Source organism: Oxyura jamaicensis, chromosome 2 (genome assembly GCF_011077185.1).
Source record: "Oxyura jamaicensis isolate SHBP4307 breed ruddy duck chromosome 2, BPBGC_Ojam_1.0, whole genome shotgun sequence".
Taxonomy (NCBI): domain Eukaryota; kingdom Metazoa; phylum Chordata; class Aves; order Anseriformes; family Anatidae; genus Oxyura; species Oxyura jamaicensis.
In genome coordinates, this window is record NC_048894.1 from 40,332,910 (window position 1) to 40,354,892 (window position 21,983).

At 40.0% G+C, this 21,983-nt stretch overlaps 1 protein-coding gene across 5 annotated transcripts in view; it reads right to left on the reverse strand.

The window, feature by feature from the left end:
• The window catches only part of THRB (thyroid hormone receptor beta), a 129,538-nt gene that overhangs the window by 91,691 nt on the left and 15,864 nt on the right, over nt 1–21,983 (reverse strand). For 2 of the 5 annotated variants that reach the window (XM_035317152.1, XM_035317153.1), the window contains one exon: nt 18,712–18,813. The exons of the other annotated variants lie outside the window; for them this stretch is intronic. The gene's annotated coding sequence lies outside the window, so the exon portion shown is untranslated. The remainder of the gene's footprint in view (nt 1–18,711; nt 18,814–21,983) is intronic. 5 annotated transcript variants of the gene reach the window in all.

Consider the following 21,983-nt stretch of genomic DNA (forward strand, 5'->3'; position numbering starts at 1 on the left):
TCTTTTAAGCAGTGAAACACACCTTACACAACTACCTGTTTATACAATTCAGCCTAAAGACAACAGAAATAGAATGCTGGCTGCAAAGTTTGATCCCCTTTTGTTCCTACCCTGTCCATTATCATTTATTCCTGCAGATACAAACTTCAATGCCCATTATGACATTATGACTATTTTCATCGATTATGCACTTATTAATTCCAACTTTCCTTCAGCGAAGAAAATCACCTCCTCTCAGGAGAAAGATGATTTGCAATTTCACAATAATTGCGGCATCTCTTAAGTAGTTCTAATTTTAAAAGGACAAAGTACGTCTCGTTTCACAAGGACGGCAGAACCATTACACGGCGCGGTGCTGCTGCAACCTTTTCAGAATACAAGCATTTCCTTAGAGACGGAAGAAAAACAGATCTAATTCTCTCTGAATTATTTTTCTTAGACTTTAAGAACAGAAACATATTGAGACTTCACATACCATGCATATCAGAAGACTAATGCATAAAGATGAGAGATTCAGAAAAGTTAGGACCCTGAATAATCTTCCTACATCACTTCGCTATATGATTTTAATGTAGAGTAACAGATGACATTTGGACTATTTCAGTGGTGAAAAGGAACATGACAATAACTTCATTTCTGCAGCACCTGAAGAGATGTATTTGTCTAAGACACATCTTCTGCTCCCCAGTCTCCTTTCACCGGTGCGCAAAGCTATTCCCACTGGCGCTGCCTGCCTAAGCTCCCAGAAATGTGGCACAAGAGTGGCCTCGGTGGATACACAGCTTCTCCCCCCCCTCAATTCTGCCTGCATTCAGTCTTAATACTTGTCACTGGCATCTGTTTCCTCCCTACAAAAATTAGCTCTAGAGACAACAGGGGAATCAGAAATATAAAATCACTTGTACTGCAACTACTTGATTCACATTTGATCCAGTTGCTAAACAGTCTACTAGAGACTTGCTAGATCTGGCCCAAAAGTTGCCATCAACAAATTATGACAAAATGTGTGTTGATGCACATAAAGTGAAAAGAATTGCCTCAGAAAAACAACACAAAGCACCAAGTGTATTGGAAACGGCCTGTGAAAGGCAGAGGGCATGCACTGTAGCTCTTTCATGCTCTGGTTGTTTTTTATGTATAATTAACCACTTTTATCCTGAAAATAATTAGGTTTGAATCTGTGCTATCATTTTTACCCCCACCATCCTACCACAGACACATAAAGCAGCATAGCACAGGGTGGTAACAACCAAAATGTGCTGCCACAGAACGAGTCCAAACTCTTCGTGCTAGCACAAAATCCCACTCTCATGTCTCCCTCCTGCTCCTCCTATCATCGCAGGGATGAAAGAAATTCATAAACTAACTCCTAGTCTAATACTGCCTTGGCCAAAATTCAAGCTCGGTAATTAATTGCATTCTGCCTCTCTGAATTCCCACACTAGGTTGACTACAAGAAATAACTCTTGTTTCCTCTCCTAGACAAGAAGTTTTTATATTGCTAACGGTCACAATATTCCACCTCGGAGAGCTGGCAGGTGAACTGGAGGGAAATTAGAGGTATGTATAATACTTGGATAAGATGACAGCAGTAGATAAAAAAAAGAACAATATGGCAGTAAGTTTGAAGATTATGTCAACCCAAAAGCTAAATCATTGTTCTCTAATTACACTTTCTGTAAGAGAATGAAAGCGCAGATGATCACGCAGGACAGGCAGCTGTCAGGACGTGGTGTCTGTGGGACTGTAACACAGACTGAATGATTTGGGATGGCAGAGTATTTCAGACAACTCAGAAATGGTTATGAAAAGCTGATAAATCTGTAAGGTAAAACACATTTAAACATAGCACTAGACCCTGATGAAACACGGAAGGCATCCAAACCACTTCAGTCTGGAGAACATGGAGCATTACAGCTATAGTATGTCCTTAGACAGCCATAAAACAAATCAGTATTTCACGCCACTATTCAGTAAATTACCAATATATCAACAGAAGGTAAACTATCACGCTATCCATGCTACACACATAACAAATCACTCATCATGCTGGGATTATAATTGGAATTTTCTTCTGAGGCTGAGAGATGAATACTATAACCTTAAGTAGCACTCATACAAGATTTTATTTATGGCATATTCCACATGTATTTGTAGAGGACTTAATTAGCTTCTTTTCCTCTTGGTACAAAAAAAAAGCTTGCCTCATTATTAATAAAAAATAATAATAATAATAAAAAATCACAAGGCAAGTCTGCTGTGAAGGGTCTTGCTAACAGTGCATCTAGTTTACAGTAACAAACCTGGTGCAATTCTTTCTGAAAATTGGAATTATCTTCAGAAAAACTTGCTTTGTTCCTGCCTGAATCCAGCCTGTCGTGTTTACCTTATGTGCCAGCGCTTCACGGATGGCCTGCACCTGCAGCCTAGAGGTTGTATGCATGCAAGTGTAACACATTAATATATGGTTATAAACTACTTTTTAACATTGATCAGAGTACTACAGAGAATGCATGCACTGTATGTTGCCCAAAGCATAGGATTGTTCTCCATGAACCAGATGGTAACTTTGGATCTTCTGCTTCTGTTTAGTTTTCGTGTCTAAAAACATCCTCCAATTCTAAATCAAAAGCATGGTGATTTCAATCCAGCTTCATTTGAAAGATGGTGTTGGAACAATTAAACAAACTCCGGTCCAATTGTTCATTCATTCCACTCATTTTCCATCTGTAAGCGTAAAGCCTCCACGTTTTTATTCAAATAAGGTCAAAGATACAAGAAGAATCCATGGCGTACTGCACACAGTTCAGAAGGGCCCTGTGCACGCTGTTGAGATTTACTGTAACAAATTCAGGGGTTTGCCTCCAGAAGCTGGGTCACCCATCCCAGTCAACAGCCCCGTCATGCTAACTGTGCAGAAACTCAGGAAAGCAGCTCAGGTAAATTGATTTGTTCTGTGAAAGTTGATGATACTAAATAATCTTCTTCTTCAGCAGTGGAAATGCTGGGCACATAATACATTGGTTGAAAGAGAGGGTTAAAACTCAGAATTTTCTGAGCATAGAAATGGTAAACAGAAGGTTTGGAGGATTTATTTATTTATTATTTTACACATTGACTTGGTAGTGACTATAGGGCTTAACATTAATTCTGCAAGAAAAAATGTTACAAGAGGTTTATATCTTGGTAATTCTAAGTTTTATATTTCACAAGAAACAAGAACAGGTAAAAAACTTGTACATTGTTTTTCACATTTTATATAAAAATTTTAATCACCTCATGCAAGAAAGCACATATAAAAGCTATGACAAGTACCTGCTTGTCTAAATATACATTTGTTATTGGTTGTGAATGGTGGACCCATCAAAGACGACCCCTATGCTAGTCTTTATTTCAAATTGGAGCCTGTTCTCAGAACTCTCCCCCACATACATGTAAAAACTGGCAACCCCACAGCTCACAGTGCAAGAACCTGATTCACACTGCTCCTCCTGATCAGCTCTGCAACTCACTGCTATATATGTTTTCCGTTCATTTCAGTTTCTTAACTATTTATGCCAGCTTTGGTGAGACTACAATATGCTGTGCCTTCACAGTGTGTAGTGGCATTTTTTGCAGGTCTCCAGTAACCAACTAGCATGAGTTAATTCCTGTCTTTTCTAGAGCTGTAATATAGTTTTGCTGATTTAGGTGCAATTATTTTCAAATTACACATATGGCAATTGAGGGAAATGCAGTATTACTGAGTGGGTAGTGTAGACATCCCAGAGCTTTTTTTCTTTCCAGTAGGTGTTTGTTTATTGAACATCATCATTTGATTTAGAATGGATTATCACACAACTCTATAAGCATGGTCATCAGCATCATGGTTTTCTTCCTGCCATCTTTATTACTTTCACCTGGGAGAGATTTGCAGTATATAACAAAAGACCTCCACACCCAAAATGCATGAAAAAGCAACAGCAATTGCAACACTGTAAATCGTGTTTCATTCATCCTCTTGGTTCCAAAATGTAATTACAGCTGAATCTAAGCATAATGAACAAGCTTGGGGTGATCAAAGCAGTATGAAAATAAGTGAGAAAAGTGATTACCCTTAAGGCTACCCTTAGCTCTGGCTGGGTATCCTGATCAGGAGGAAGGCAGGCCTGTAATTACGCCAATCCTATGGAGCATTAAGCTGATGTAAGGATTGAGACCTCAAAAATTTCTAAGAAAATGTATTTAAAAAGTCGCAATGCTAATGATGAAACACATTGCAGTAAAATGGCCAGTCCATTTCTCAGAGGTTTCTAGAATACCCGAGACACAGATGAATTTTAGTAATTTAACTAGCAACAGTCATATGTAAGTGATATGAGAAGAATTAAGAAGCTTTCTTGATTTCTAAGAGCAGACTGGAACATCATTTGGCAAAGTGACTCTTTGATAATGTAACCCTGCTGATAATTGTAGTTTACTACATATATTCTTAATCCGCATGATTCAGTTCTCTGTTTCCTCATTAATTTTACACCTGTTGTCATGAACTATAGCTGGCTAAGCTGGCTGTTTGATACCACTGTGAGCAAGAGGAGAACGAGGCTTGCAGATTTCAACTGAAAGACAGAGAGGGATAAAAGAAAATACACAAACAACTAATCAAAAACATCTTGAACAGAATGTTGAAGTGTCTCACACAGAGGATCCATTACATTACAGAATTACTGTACATTACATAGATTGCATAAATGATTCTTATACTTTTTTTTATTGACACGGTAAATTACCATTCTTGCTCACTGTAATACACACTTTTAAATTAATCTGTTCAGATTTATCAGTATAACTAGATTTATTACACACACGTAGACACCTGTTTTTATAAAACAGACCTACTGTGCCAGAACGACCATGCTGGAATCCTCTGGCTTTCATCCAAGAGGAAATGCATTGCAAACTGCTCTGAACCTCCCTAAGAAGTCTTCAGTTTTATAATGAGGAAGTATAAACCAAAGTAAAGGACATTTTAACATCTGTTAATCCTCACATAAAAAAGGCTAAGGAAAAATATTAAGTTTTGATCATTTGAAAGACAAGATGAATGCCAAGACAATTTATTATTGGCTGATATATCTGCTGCCTATCTGGTACCCTTTTCAAGAAATATTTAAGTCTTATAATGTTGGAAAAAAGTCAAATGCACAAGGTTGAAAAAAAACAACACCACTAACAACAACAAAAAACACCAAGATACTAATATGAGTTTAAATGACAGAATGACTTCACTCTACTCCCTGCTTCCTTACACCTTCCCAGCAATCTCATTAGGGATTATCTCCCACAGAAGACACACTTCTACAGCCATGGCCGGAGCCCAAATGGGACACATTCAGTGACATCTCAAGTATCACTGCACATCGGTGTATTGGCAGCTGACCCAAGACATCAGCTACATTCCAAAACACAAGACTGCAACCAATCAAAAGCACTCCTCATGATTCAAATCTGTTGCTGATGAGAGTACAGTACCATCACTTGTTCAACGTCAATTGTCCAGATAGGGGTATATAGGGAAATGTAGCGTTGCAAAGTCTTACGGTAACGGCAAACAATCATGCTAGGCATCCAGGAAGTCTCAACAAAATTGAGGACTGAGCAATTGCACCCCTCTGGAAATGGAAATAAATTTCCATTCCAACTAAGCAAGAAGATTTATTTTATCTAGTGCTAAGTGGAATAACGGACAAATTCTATCTCAGGGCAACGCTGATCTCCAGAAGTGTTGAGAACAAACGTCAATAGATGAGTATTTTGATGTCTCTGTGTACAGAAGATATAACCCCACATACAGGGGAAGGTAGGAAGGAAGCAAAGACACTCTTGAGGTGTACTTATTGCAGGACGTTAACAAAAAAAAAGAGAAAGGGAAGAATACACCTTTGGGTAAAGTACTGCTAAGAATATGCTTATAGTTGTGAACCAAGGAAGTTCTTTTAGAAGTAAACAAAAAAAGGTTTTAGTGGTAGTGGTTTTGTGCCTTTATTTATTTATTTACATTCCACATTAAGAAAAAAATCTCTCATGAAGATGTTAAGAAACAAATTTTGATACAAATAAACTAACTACCATTTAGAATAAGATGATGATTGTTACCTATGGGTTATTGAACGTTCCACAGATAACAATGACTTATCTCTAGCAGCGATATGCTTCAGCCTTAGGCAAATTGAGATTTTCTTTTTTACAGTGCTCACACAGCAAAGAGTTACCACGCTTGTCTAGATAAATATTTCAAAGTTTAGTCAAGAGGTTTACTTACATTTTAGACATCATTTTGTCCTTTACTTTTAGGGTTAGATTATCTTATTTTCCTTCTTATTCTTCCCTATTAAAGTTGTGTGTTTAAGTTTCGTATACTTTTCTATATGGAAATTAAAGAAGAAAAAGCACTTTATGACAGTGAAAGAGAAATACAAAATACATAGACTGCTTTGGAGAGCTACAGTGAGAGAATGAAATAGTAGCATTACTAATAAAATGAGCAACTAATAACCACATGTTTAAGGATTATCATTATCTGGTCGTGCTTGAGCTAACAAGCAGGATAACAAAATTTCATTTTTGAATGGCACTGTCAAACAATTTTAAGAGAGTATTTTCATGTGACCATCCCCCTTAAGAGCTTTGTGGAAACTGGACATGGGAGGATTTTATTTTCAACATTTCTGCTCCTGCTGTGAACATGGCAGTAATTGTGTTAGTGGTCCTGCTGAAAAGAGTTAACATCTGGTATTTGCTGTAAAATTGCAATTACAAATACAATAGAATTATCTGGACTTCTCAAAAGACAAGAAGAAATAAGACAACTGAAATTTGATACTTAGCAACGCCAAGGAGATCATTTCCGAGCTCTACATTTACAGCTTACACATATCATCAGAGTCACAGTGTAATTATTACTAATTTTGCACTTTTACAAACATAACACAAAGGGTCAAAAGTCTGTGCTGCCAACTCCCGATACATTTTGCGGCATCAATAATGCTCATAAACAACATTGAATTCTTACAGCTTCTTCAAGTACACCACAGAAACCATTCCCATTAAACTAGGTAACTAAGTTTCTGATCACAACAGCAAAGGTTTGAAATGTCTTCATATAAATTATTTATCCTGAAAAAATGAAAAAAAAGAAAAAAGAAAAAGAGAAAAAAATGCTATATCAAGGAGTTCACTAAGAACAGAGTCCTGTAGTTTAATATATACGTATCTTTGCCTTTCATTCATAAATGAATCTTTTGTGCTAAATAACAAAATAGCACTATATTAACCTGCATTACTCAGTTCATTTACTAAAGCCTGTTCAGCTATTTGTAGTGTATGGGATCTGCCTCTTCATGGTTATCCAGGAGGCGTACACAACCCTGACAAATAGACATGGTGAATTTTCTCTCCAAGATACTGGAAAATCAGCGAGAAGTACCATGTTTCTAACAACATCTGAGAAACTTCACATAGTCATAGGCAGGTCAAAAATACTCATGGTCCAAATCTAGAAGGAAGTCTGCAATTTAAATAGCCCTGACCTAGATGTGAAAAGATAGTAATCTATAACCACTAACCTCATAACTTTTTAGGTCAAACTATATTAAAAAGTCCCATTCCAATTTAATCTCATTTTAAAGTGAATGATTCTCAAAGTTTATTGCTGTTTCAGTATTCTCAATTTGATTATCTCTATGATGACAGTGAAAGCATTTTTGCCAGCTGCTATCTGAATGCTTTTGGAGATCACCAAATCTCACAGTATGCACAGTAAAAAAAAAATTAAAACCCACAATTTTTGTATTTGATGTCAAGAGTACTTACAAATAATGTAATAACTATAGATGAGAATTTGTGTAGTGTTATACAGAACTACAATATATACAAGCAAGCAGCCTTCAGATCATTGTATATTTTACTAAGATTATGAAATTGCTTGTACAAGTGCAGATAGCATAATGTAGTATTACTTTACTGATGTATAATTTGAATGCTGCACATTCAGAAGAAATGTCATAACGCCTCACACAATCCAGGAGAGTCAAACCCTTTATTCTTCCTGTCAAAAAATTAGCTGCTTCTTTTATCACTGAAAGTAAGTGTGTAAATATTAAACTAACTTGGAACAAAATTACCTGGAAATCAGATTTGTATTTGGGCTGAAAATTCATAGCTAAAATCTTTTCCTTTGGAATATATTAAGCAATATTTTATTTGAAAAAAAAAAAAAGTACAGAGCTCCTGCAATGTCTGCACTGAGTTTATTTTGAGCCTTGTTCACCTTACACAGAACAGCATGGCTTCAAACAAAAACATATGGAAACCTCCGAGTTCCCAGGGTAAAATCTGGCAACAAAGAACTAAAAACAAAAGGATGGTTTCAGCTGCAGACGTGCTTTTCAGGAACAGAGTTTGCTCTGTGTTCTCCTTACAAGCTGCTGACGCCCTCCACAAGAAGCGTGGTAATGTCAGCCTTCTGCTGCAGCAAGTGGTGCTTACTCCCCAGGGAAAGGGGAGCATTGCATCCACCTATCATCACCGACCTGATGGACAGACAACCTGGCCTCCTCACCAGGCAGCCAGGAGAGCTGCCACAAAATTGTGTGCCAGCTCATGCCCCGGGAGGGATGGATGCCCCATCAGGTTCTGCCTACAAGGCAGAAAGATCAGACAGGGGGGCTCCCCTCGAGGGAAAGGTGTGGGGCTCACCTTGCTGTGCTTGCAGCTGGACTGACGGTTTGTACAGGGGACAAATCCTAACCATATGAACATAGAAAGCATTACCAGAGCTTGAAACACACCGAACATGGTTGTGCTGCAAAGAGCAACCACATTCCAGCAGGAGATAATCACCTTGAAACATAGGGACTTGAAAGCAGTTATTTCATGGAAACAAGCATCAGTTTATTTAAAAAAAAAAAAAAAAAAAAAAAAAGTTACAAGTAAATGTTGAAATTGAATCCAAATTCTAAATAAATGCTGTTTTTTTCTTCCTCTCCTTAAGCAAAATTATGTGCATGTAAAGGACCACCACTATCATGAGAGAACGACTCCTGGATGGTCATGAATAATGAAATGCTCTTAGCAGGATTTACCCAGATTTACCCAGTTCTAATCAGCAGAGAGAGTAAGGAAAAAAAAACAACCCTGCACACAAACAAAATCCTAAAAACAAAACAAAAAACAACCTCAGGAACAATAGGAAGCAGTATCATCTCAATGAAAGTCATGATTAAAGCTTTTAATTCAACTATGAACCTTCCCAATTATTTCCAGCACTGAGTAACATCCTGAATTTAGCAGCACTGACCTTCACTTTTTGTTCCCTGCTGCAATGCTGTTTCCTAGCAGAGGAGCAATCTGCAAATCGGAAGTGTAATACATATGCAATGCAGACTTAAAACAAAGGGCCATTGTCACATCGAGGAGCCTACCATGAATAATCTCGTCACTGCAATCATGAACAGCCTGACTAACGAAGCATCTGAAGCAACATTTCAGGCTACAACCCCTTGCTTACACCCAAAACACACCTGCTTATTTTACCCAGCAAATTGGTGCTTAATAATGCTACGTGGTTTTATAAAGAGAAACCCTTAAGACAGCACAGCCAGAACTGCAGAGTTAAATGGAATTTAATCCTTCCATCTTCATATGCTTAAATATATCATTCCCAGCTTGGTGGTCAGCACACGTGGGTCGCCTGCACCCACCGTGGCACACTGATGCAGATCTCATGCCCCGTCGTCCTCATGAGCATCATGGGCAAAAACATCCACAGAAGCTAGTCATGGAAATGGTGCAAAAGGTGGGAAAAAAGGGGCTCTAACTGCACCCTTCATAAACAACAACACAGCTGAGGTAAACTACAGAACTCAGCAGCACCATAGCCACCAGCCAGTTACAGCCACTCAAACAAGAGCCCAGCAAGTCATGAAGTAACTATCTTAAAAAAATGAAACCTTAGAGAATATAGAAATGTTTCTTAGGAAGGTAAATGAAGATTCACTATGAACACATTCCCAAGCTGAACGCACATTTTGTTGTGAAACAGAGGGAGGGTTCTGAAAAAAAACATTCTGCAGATGTGAGACTGCTGTTATGAAAGTCAATTTGTAAGAGAAACACTCTGAGTCATGTTTTTTAAATATTACCTAGACAGAAGTATGATCATTTATATATTTGCATATTTTATAGTAAAAAAATAACATGCTAACAGGCTATTTGTTGTCACATTACCTTCAAATGACTAAATAAGGTTTGATTTATTACTGTAAGTCTCAGGCTGTAGGGCGGTTCAACTTCACTGACTGTACATTAAATTACGATCTAATAAAAATAACAGAAAAGTCCTACTTATTTCCTAATTCAGAGTAAATAGTAGGACATAAGGTGTTTATTAAACGTATTTATCAATTTACCTTATTAATTATCCTAGTTAAGGGACTCATTTGTAAGTTACAAGTTTTTATATCCGCACTTAAAAGAAGTGTTGAAATTTTCAGGCTTGCATCCTGTTATCCTTCATAAACAACAAAAGGATTGGACCTGCTTTAATCGCCAAACTCAGCAGCACCTCTGCTTCAGGACCCCTGGTCACCCAGCCTGGTGCCCTGCTACCGCAGCCAGCCACGTCTTGCAGCACTCTTAGTCTGATTTCTGACCCCACAGTTATCACTGGGACCCTTTCTGATAACAGTTGGAATTGTTATCTCCCAGTTTCCTTTCTTAATAAACTTCAGATCAGTTTGTAGATCCTCCTATGCCAAAGTTGGATTTAGTCAGCAAAATCACTGCAGCAGGGAAGGTGGGAAAAGACAGAGGAGGAAAGGGAAAATAAACTTCAGTGCACAAATACAAACACATTTATACATACATACATGTGTATATTAACATGTACTTGTGTGTATACAGTGTACCTAAAAATAGGTTTACAAATATGGGGTATATATCATTAGAAATGAAAGCTGGAACCTTGAATCCACAGTCTGCTGCTTTGGCTCCAAGTTTTGCTCCTGTTTATATGAGGCCATTTTGGAGTAATGCAGCATATATTGAAGCTCATTGGCAAAACCAAATCCAACAGCTGTGATTTGATTCAGTATGTTGGGCACATCCAAAGAAGTCTCTTTAAAATGCTCTCGGTAACACCTGATGTGCATGAAGTGCTCACCATACTGCAGAATTCAGTGCCACGGAGCAAGGGAAAAGAGACATAAAATCCATCCTATATTCATAATTGTATGTAGTGGGAGGATCACATTTGGAGTATTAAAAGGATTCAATATGTTAACTTTAAAATGGTTTCATTTTCAGAGATGGCAAGTAGATTAAAAGAGTATTCATTTCAAGGGCTGTAGCTAAGGTACTGCAACTCCACGGGTAGATATCCCCCAGAGTAAGAGTGCCCTGTTGTAGTTAAAAATCAATCTGTTGCAAAAGAGGATCATATTAAACCAAAATAAGCCACTCTTAATGCCGTACAAGAGTGTCAGCATATTCCTTCAAAATTCCACAGGTATTTTGGAATGGAACAGAACAACCACAGACAAATAAAAAGAAAAAACAATTCCCAACTATATAATTTGTACCTGTTTTTTTCATTCCCCCTCAATAATAAAGTATTCTCCTTTTAATACCATGGAGCTCTAGCAATTCGACTTCCATTTTACAAATAACAAGGATGTTTCTGTGTAGTAATAATGGCTGTGCAAGTATTAGCAGATTATCATTCCACTTATGTGTAAGTTTAAAAATGAAAATTTTAAAGAGCTGTGGCAGTTTTGGACTAACGTTTCTTTATGTCATGCTACATAGAAAAAGAGATCTACAGTACATGTGCAACACCCAAACAAAATTGCTGACAATGTCTTAAATACCAATAAACTGGAAAAAGTTCCCAAACTAAATTAAAAAACAAACAAACAAACAAAAATATCAAGTTCTGATGAGATTTCTTAACCGAAGTCATTAGCTGCGTTAAGATTTGCAGCATATTACGTATATTAAGTAGAACAGAGTTTTATTTAAGTGTAAAAGTTTGGGACTTGCCTCATATGACCTTCCTGGCCCACTGCCAAGGCTCCGCTCTTGCTGACATTTAATCTGAACATAATCCCCGAAATCTCTGTGCCATTGCTGGGCTGCATTGGAATGATTCCCTGACAACATACACGGAGTTGTACTGTAAATTGTGTTTTCAGCTCATGACCCTTCCCTTCCTGCAGAGTACTTATAATGCAGAGTATTTTTCTGGGTATAATAATATATGTCCGTTATTTTTTATACAGTATCAAAAAAGAAAACAAATCCAATATTTCTTATTTCAGTTGTTTTTCTACTGATGTCTACCATATTTTTAAGAGAACAAACTCCAGAAAACAAATAAAATTCAGAAGCTGATGAAAACCCTGGGCAATGAGCTGAAGTGGCTCAAGCAAGCCCATCAACTCCAACCAGGAGCAAGACCACACTGCAGCAGAGGAATGAGGGCTCCAGCTGGGGGTACTTGCACTTGACTGCGGTCTTCTGAATGAGAAGTTGCCTTTACAAAAGAGCATACGCTTAAAGAGCTTTTTCTTATTTAAAGATGCCTCTGATCTCAGAAGCCAACTGCCTTTTTGTCATGAACACTGTGAAAAATCACAGTGTCCACCATTTCCACATCTGTGATTTTTGGCACTTGTCTGAGGGTAGGGACTGAAAAACTGCTGTTTGAACAGCACTAATGAAACTGAGGCAACACAGTAATCTGTCCTGCAGGGAAGCATAGAAAAGCCCCAAAATCATTGCAATGAGATGAGTATGAATCTCTCGTTGTTTTCTGTGTGCTCAGGGTTTCACTGACCATTTGTCCCCTGTACTCCGGAAGGAGCCAGGCAGGCAAAGCAGCGCTGACTTTAATCTTGTTACAGGAGGTACTAAAGGAGGAGGTCATACAGCAACATGAGTTTTGGTATGGCATGGGGAGACCTACCCACCGACCTGTATACTTCCTTCAGCAACAGTTTAAGTGTCATTACAGCTTGTGTGAGCTGGCACTGGTCTGTCTGCATGTACTGTGGTCCACTTTCTGCCTGCAGGAGAGACTGGCTCTTATTGAGATTTCTTATTCTTGCAGTGCTCCAAAGCATTCATGAAGACTTTAAAGGGTTATTACTTCTAATGCTGATCTCTTCACATTTGTAAACACGTAACCTGTTTCAAAGCTACTCTTTTGGGTTGAGGTGCAGGGGACCTTTCAGTTCTTCTGCTAAGAAAACTAAGCTCAACAGGAAAAATAGGAGCTACTCCCCCAGTGCTCCATTTCCTACGGCTGAGCGGCTTGATCCGACCAACAGCCACTTAAGTCAATGGGAAGCCGTGAGTATTTGGTTTAGGCCACGTAAGAGAGTGAAATTGAGAAATGTGTTTTTACTGGGCCTTCAGCCAGGTACACTGCCACCACTAATGAGTGGCTGCTATAACGAGACCTTCTGAAGAGTCATACAGGAGATACGGATCAACGAAAACAATGTAAAACCCCCATCCCCATCTCAAAGATGGGGGGGGAGTAAAAAAAGAAACTCGCTGCATCTCTGTCATGATTATGTTTAGATGTTTGGGTGCCAGCCTACTACCAAAGGAATTCACTGATAGGGAAGGGCAAGGTTTGTTTGCAACGCTGTCCTCCCCCAGGAGACGCATTTCACGGCTGCCAGCCAAAACCTGCCGAAGCCCCGCGGGGCAGCAGTTGCACTGGGGCTGCCCAATCACGCCCTGCCTCTGCAGCCAGATTCGCCTATTTTTGCAGCTGGCACCACCAAGGGCTACAGAAACTTGTAGTCAGCACAATCCCTTCCAGATTGACTTTTCATCTCTTCAGCTAATAAATACTGAGAGCAGAACATAAACTGGCAACAACTGTAAACGTGGTTTATATATACCTGGCTCTGCACCTCTCTGAAGCTCTTCCTTTTCATTTCTGCATGACTGTTGCCATTGTGGCCTCAAATAAAGCGCTCACCAGACCATCGTTTCACCTAGCACTGACACAACAAAATCCCTTTTGCTCAGCATCTCTAATCCCCACAATAGCAGCACTGGACAGAAAGCACCATGGTGAAGAAGAGCTATACTGGTTCGTCCAGTGACTCAGCAGGGGTTCCTACAACGCTGCTCCAGAGGCACCAAAAACCAGCTCAGGAGCTTAAATCTTGAGACCAAATATGTGTTCACTGTGCAACCAATCCTATAATTTTCCGGACAACAGCCTACAGCTACTACTGATGTGCACTCTAGTAGCACGCCATGTACTACTAATGAAAACGCATTTTCAATACTGACTGAGGGAGACCTTGGTTTAAATAACTTCTGTGTTTCCAGCTATGAACCAAGACAACAGAAAACAAAGAAAGAGAGCAATGCAGGACTGTAACAAGTATCGCATGTAAAGGTATAGCCTATACAAGCAATTTTTGGAAGAACATGCTCAGCCAAAGCATCTGCAGTGCTGAGGTCTTCATAGACGGCAATCCCACAGAGAGAAGTAAACACCACCTATTTTCCCATACAGCGTTCCCATCCAAACCTGAAGAAAGAACCTATGGGTGTGAGGTTCAAAAAGATCCATGTGTGCAAACAAATGTGTGATCTGTATGTGTAATTAACTGCGCCCCTGTGTGATAAGTAAACACATACATACCACAGCAGTAATTATTTATCTTAGTTGCTGCTTTGGGCCTGTGACAACATGGGCCTTGTGAGCCACTGCTGCATCTCTGCCTGCAAGTTAGCTGCATTATGGAAGACCACGCTCTGGAAAACTCACCCAAGCTTGACACAAAGTTTGCGCTGTGCCCCTGTTCTAGCTCTTATCCAAAGAGAAAAGATGTTGGTGCTACGTAAACGGTGCTGTAAGCCTCAGCAGATGGCCCACGGGAAGGAGGAGGCGGTGGCGGCTTGACACTGCTGCTAACAGCGCTACCAATGTGGTTAGGAAGCCGAAGCTTGCATTGCAGCATCCTCCTCAAACGCTAAGCCTGAGAGAGACTGGTCTAGTACATAGCAGGCACCAGGACCCAGATGTTCAGGGGATCCAGCCAGCACAATGCCATACGCCTAAACTCCTTTGCCCTCCAAAACACAGTTACCTTTTCAGTAAGGCCTTCCTTAGCCTCCTTCTCCCTCAGTCACACCACAGGTGTCATCTGGGAATGTCCTTGTTGGCACAGGCCAAAACCTTGTCATGGGGTGTGCTAGAAATTAAATGATATGGGCAATCACCGAATCACAGAATCACAGAATCACAGAATAGTTTAGGTTGGAAGAGACCTCCAAGATCACCGAGTCCAACCTCTGACCTAACGCTAACAAATCTTCCACTAAACCATATCCCTAAGCTCTGCATCTAAACATCTTTTAAAGACCTCCAGGGATGGTGATTCAACCACTTCCCTGGGCAGCCTATTCCAGTGACTAACAACCCATTCAGTAAAGAAGTTCTTCCTAATATCCAACCTAAACCTCCCCTGGTGCAACTTTAGCCCATTCCCCCTCGTCCTGTCACCAGGCACGTGGGAGAACAGACCAACCGCCACCTCGCTACAGCCTCCTTTCAGGTACCTGTAGAGAGCGATAAGGTTGCCCCTGAGCCTCCTCTTCTCCAGGCTAAACAGTCCCAGCTCCCTCAGCCGCTCCTGGTAAGACTTGTTCTCCAGGCCCTTCACCAGCTTCGTAGCCCTCCTCTGGACTCGCTCGAGCACCTCCATGTCCTTCTTGTAGCGAGGGGCCCAAAACTGAACGCGGTACTCGAGGTGCAGACTCACCAGAGCCGAGTACAGGGGGAATCATAATAAAATACTCAAATACAAGCCCTGGCCCTGCTGATTTACCAATGCAGACAAAGCCCTCGTGAAACAAAGTGGAAGCGGAGCCTCTAAGCCCATTTCTGCAGTTAAACACAAACACCAGATACAGTGCAGCACAGCAGGGACAAAGACCGGCACTCCAAATTTTAGTTCCATAGCCACAAGAAGATTGTATTAATACCAGAAGAAAGCGGGAAGCACAAGTAACTTCTAAACACAAAGTCAAATGTCTCTCTGAAAATAAAGAAGCCAGAAGATGAGTGCTACAATAGATATCAGGGCGCTGGCAAAGGAGAAGTGTGAAGTGGATGCTTTCCAGCATTCAGTTTAGGAAGACAAACATTGTTTCACAAATTCGCTGTAGCCCTGCTTATGTTCCAAGCTCCTTAATTCATGCCAAAGGGCTTGGACTTTCTGAACATCCTGTTCTGTTTCCTCCACCACTAGTCTGAGTCCTCTGTGCTAAATGTCTTTATTTCAGAGCCCCATTTTCTATCATTTTATTCCAGACTCCTCACTTCGTAGGCTTTGTATTTTACCTCTGGGTAAGAGTGAAGACAAGCAGATTAATGAGAAGTCTGAACAGCACATTAAGCTATACCTATTTTAAGAGCCTTCTACAGTAAGCATCCCAAGGCACTGTATAAAAATAAAACTACACAAATCGCATTTAAAACTAACAAAAAGCTTACAGATGCTGGCATGCCTTGAAGCATAAATATAAAGATCAATGATTAAATGATTCTATGATTCCCCAAAGTCTAGGAGCCACATGAACACAGACCATTTTACCTGTCATTACTAGGATGCATTAGCAAGCTGCTCAGATGTAAAGTTGAAGCATCTTTATGACAGCGTACTGGCAGGAAAAACACCCCCGCCCCCCCGCCACACGGAAAGGAAAAGAGCTTTAGCAGCTGGCTGTTTCAGGGATTTCCTAATAGACCAAAGGCAGCGCATCCTGGACATCTCAAGCACAGCTGCAGAACACACTCCTGCTCTTCCCTTGCCTCCCTACACATGCAAGGAATCCAAGGCAAGTGGTCTCATGGGGTGACTACAGTAGCACAGACTCAGTAAGAGACAGGAATGTCATCTCTCATCCTAATGACTTTTAGCTCCCAGATCCCTGCTCTTGGGACTCCACAAACACCATGAGAAACCCAAGCAAAGACCTTGGCACCACTGTGCTCCAGGGCCCCCCAGATGACCCTCTTTGTGATCATTCCAGGGTGGATCCTCACGCCCAGCTACCAGGCTGAACACACTGCTCTCTGGTGAACATCGCTTCTGTGTGAAGCTGCCATGCAATTATTTCATCTTGCCCTCTAGAGCTAGTTCTTAAACAGGTGGGCCAGTTGTATCTCAGAGGTTCTGCAGCAGAAGTGTTGGTCAGCCTGTTGCCTGCAGGTTATGCCAAATCCCAGTACTTCTAAAGAAGCTGGGATGGGCACCTGGTGATTTCAAGGGCTGTAAATACAATGGAGAGCTGCTAATAGGTTTTCAAAATTTTCTTTCCAGCCTTAAATCCCATTTTCTCTTCACTTTCTCCTTCCTCTCTCTTGCTTGCCACAAGGATGCCATGGTGACGACGTTCCCACCCATTTGGGAAGGTACTGAAGGATGAGTAGTGATGCACAGTTATGGAACAAGGCAACCTCAGTGCAAACCGTGATGCTTAAAGCAGCTGGTCCTCGATGAGACTTACCTTTCTTCAACCTGAACTTAGGAGAAAAGAACCAAGTGATGCATTAGCTGTCCCTTCAGGCAAGTAATGACAGAAGATCAGCTTGGGCCTGCAAACCCTACCAAACAGCAGCGTGGTTAATGCTAGATTGAACCCTGCTTTAAAATTACGTATATATTATTGCACAAAAAGAAGAGGAAAAAAAAAGTAACAACACAAGTGGTAAGTAGACAGCAGGTTGCAGTTGTAGGAAGCTAAAGCCCACAAACCAACAAAACTTTAACCGTTTCAGATTGCTTCACATGCATCTGAGGTGATCTCCAGAATTCATGGAATTCCAACCAAAAAATAAATAAATAACATGGCTGCTGCCAACACAGTGAAATTTGTGAAGACTATTGACTTTAACAAGTCAACTAAAACCATAGCTATAAACATATGTGAGGGAATAACATCAACATAAGAAGAAACAGAGGTCTTGAACAATGCTGGAATCACATTCTGAAACCAACTCAAGAATATGTATGTGAAATCAACCAAATGGAAAAAGCTGAGATGAAACGTGTTTCGCTTTACACTGATGCTTTAGTAAAGAAGGACAGACAAGATTTCAAACTCCCTGCTCAAGCAAGGAACACTTTCCACATTCACCATCTGGCTTTAAAATTGCTTGGATTCCAGAGTGGCCTTCTAATCACCAAGAGGAAAGCTGAGAAACTATTTTAAGTAAGCATCACTAAAAATAAAATGGGAGACTCAATGAAAGGAAAGAGAAAGTGGTCAGTGATAAATACAGTATGGAGATTTCACTATTTATATTTTAAAGGCTATTTATATTTGAAAGCTTTCCCTTTGAAACACTGACAGGCAGGCTTCCACATTCATCAGTCTGGTATTCATTCAACTATACGGTATTTATAGCAACATGTAAAGGCCAACAGAAACAGAAAAGACATTCAAATTAATTTCCATCACAATTTGGGGTTATTATTATCACCTCACATTCAAGTTCAGCCACATATAAACAAAACATTTCACAACATCACACTGATGGATGTTTTGAATGCTGTCCATGAAGTTCTGCTCCAGTAACACACCACAGCATGAAAAATCTAATGCAACACTTTGATACAGTCAGACACAACTTACATTGCCCAGAGATAAACTCTTTCAGATAAACTTGCTGTGTGGGCTTGATTTCCCAAAACAGCTGAACACCTGATGTCATTCAGGACACCACCAGCACAGCACCTGTGATTGCAAGACCACGATGAGCCTATACAAAACTCACTCAATGCAGAGCAAATCTAAATGGCAGAGCTGAAGCAGAAGGATCTGTGAGAGCAGGATACGTGGTGAGAGGATGATGATATGCTGGAGGAGAACCACTGAAATATCCTGCACAGTCTGTTCCAAAAATGTTGTATTTGGCTCTTCAGAAGCTCCAATATTTGAAGAGAAAGTGCAACTTCTCTTGTGTATCCCTGAAGTTCCTCAGAAAACACTGCCTGTGTTTCTGGTTAAGAACAGATCCCATTTAGAAAATGCCAACAGAGGCGTATGCTTCTCCTCTAGAAACGTGGATGATCTAACTTAGTTTCAGAATCAACTGACTGCTTTCTGCTAGAACAGAAAATTGTTATTCTTAAGTTTGTAAATGTGTCAGCACTGTTCAGGTTAATTAACTAGCCTTCCTCTCTCCCACTTCCTTCCCTTATGTATTTATTAATTCTGGCTTAGCATGTCTCAGTTTTCACTTTTCTAGTCTATTCTGCTACAATAAAGGCTCTCAGAAATGGTCTTCCTTCTGCACCTGTTCTAGTGTGAAGTTTTCTTGACTTTAGACCAGGAGTTATGTAAAGTGCAGCACATGAAATTTCATTTTGTACATTACAATCACTACAAAACTTCCACACCTCCACTGTCTTCTCCTTACCCCTGTTCCATCCTAGATATGTATTTATCTTGTTAGGGGCCACATTACTTACCTACTTCACTCTGGAGCTTCCCCTTGTTTTGACACATTTCAGTATATACTTTTAAAGTATTTTCTCTACTTTTAAATGTCAAGGCTATTTAGTCCAGCCAACTTAAACTACCTACAGATCTCACTAACTTGTTTCCTTAACTTCACAGCTTGCTCTTCTGTAAGAAAGAGCCTTATTTATGGACCTACTTTTGCTTATGATTGTATTAATGTATATGAAAACAAATTCATGCTTCAGCCAAGCTTATATTCTCTAACTAGCTCTTCTATGATGTCTTCATGCTAAATTAAGAGGAAATCCGAGAGAGCATTTCCACATCTCAGTTCAGTAACCTTTTTAATAATTCCTATTTACTGACTGTCACAACTTGCACCCACAACAGTCAGCGTCCTAAGTTTCCAAAGACTGCATCCACTGAAGGAAGCCATTTACTTCTATATTTCTGCAAGCAAAATAAACATGCCCAAGACTGCTGAGGCCAACTGGCACAGAAAGGTGCCATGCTATTAAATTCTCTCACCCTTCAGAGCATGGCAGTTGCTTCCAAACTACCTATCCAGAATAATCCCAAGATAACTTTCAAACTTTACTGGGAATAGTTCAGGTGAGTTCCAGCAGATATAAGCCAATACTATGCCAGGAACAGATAACAGTAGGTACAATCAATTTTCAGGTCCTGGGAATGCTTCCTAGCACTATTTAATTTACCAGTACAGACATGGCTGTTGTATGATATCGATATGATGTATGATAAATGTAGATATTAAGAGGTTATGACCCTAACTTCTTCATAGTTGTTTGTAGATCTTCATTTGCTTGTCATTCTCTCACTTTTCTTCTTAGGGATCAAAATAATTGTACTGATAACACAACAGCCACAGCTTTTAGGAGAGCTTTTCTCCAGCTTGGCACGTTAATCTTTGTTCTGTTCCAACAGCGATGCTGAGATCTTTGTCTCAAGATTCTTCTTCAGGACCTTTTTGGCTTTATGTCAATATGGTATTTCTTTGTCCTAGAACAGAAAGCATTGCTCTTTCTTCTAGCTGTGTTCTGACATATCTTTCTCTGCACTTAAAGAAAGGGAGTGTTCAGACACAGACATCTGTCTATTCCTCATACTGTTCGGGATTCCAGATCTTCATGTTGTTTCCTTTTGTTTTCTGTTGTTTTTGTTTTGTTTTATTTTTTCCCCAGCTGCAGCCCACCATCTTTTAACTATGCTCCCCCCCTTGCTCCTTAATAGCATACTTCTACCTCCTCAGCCTCAAGTCTCCATCTTGCCATCCTTTTTTTGTGGTGCCGCTCTTCTGCTTTGCTGTCATCTGTTTCAGACTTTCTCTCCCGAGTTCTCCATCATAACAAGTCTGTCTTTCACCTGATTTCCCCACCGCCAATTAGTGCTTGTCTTTACACTGTGGTTACAGCCACATGCATCCACAGTCGCCTTCCTCAAGGACCCCTTCCTTCCAACTGCTATTTTTAAATACAGCTGTGCATTCAGACTACCTCGACTGCTTCTCCTCTTCTCTCATGCCTTCAGCTGCTCCCTCTTTCTAGCTGCATCTAGACTACGTGGATATCCTCTACCTTGAGTTCTGTCAGGTGACATTTCTATGTAAAAATAGATCCTATCAGGTACCACCGAAGAAAGAAAATCTCCTTCTGTTCCTGCATCCAGTCTCAGTGTTGTCTCTGCTATGCTTCATTTGATGCTGCATCATTGTACATCCTTCCTTGTCTCTGCCTTCAAGGAAAAAGAAACAGTCCAGACAAAACCCATGCAAACTCTCAATTTTCATTAAGCACTGGCTGCTTCCTCTGGCCACTGACTTTCTAAACTTTTGGCCACATCTGAAAGGCAGTCATCTGCCCAGCCTAAACTAAGCTCACTTAGGTGAAAGGCTTTGGTTGTGACCAAAGGCAGAAAATATCTTTCATATCCTTTAGCTACAAGACGTTTAATCCACTGACAACTGCAAATAGTTCCTGAAAATTGCAAGAAAAATTATGTATATAGAAGTGAAAGGAAAATAATGCAGTGTAATTACCATGCAGGGAAGGAGCTCCTGAATGTGAAGCTTTGCCTCAACTTAAGGAAAAATGGATCCATCCTCAATGGAAGAAAATGAAAGAAGTAGTAGTATGTCAGAGGTTAACAAAGTTTGAGTAATCTTAATTTTCTGCTAAGAGGACGGGTAATAAGAGGTACCTCCTCATGCCTGTGCAATAAAACAGAAGTTAACATGAACCTCTGATACAGACCATACCCACTGGGATCTTCAGCAAAATTGGAAATGATTGCAAAAGCATGTGGCTAAAAACAAAATGTACTTTAAGAACTTAACAAGGATATCTTTTGCATATCAAAGTATTGACTACAATCCTTTATCATTCCTGTCAAAGTGTGAAACCATATTACAGAGTAGACCATAT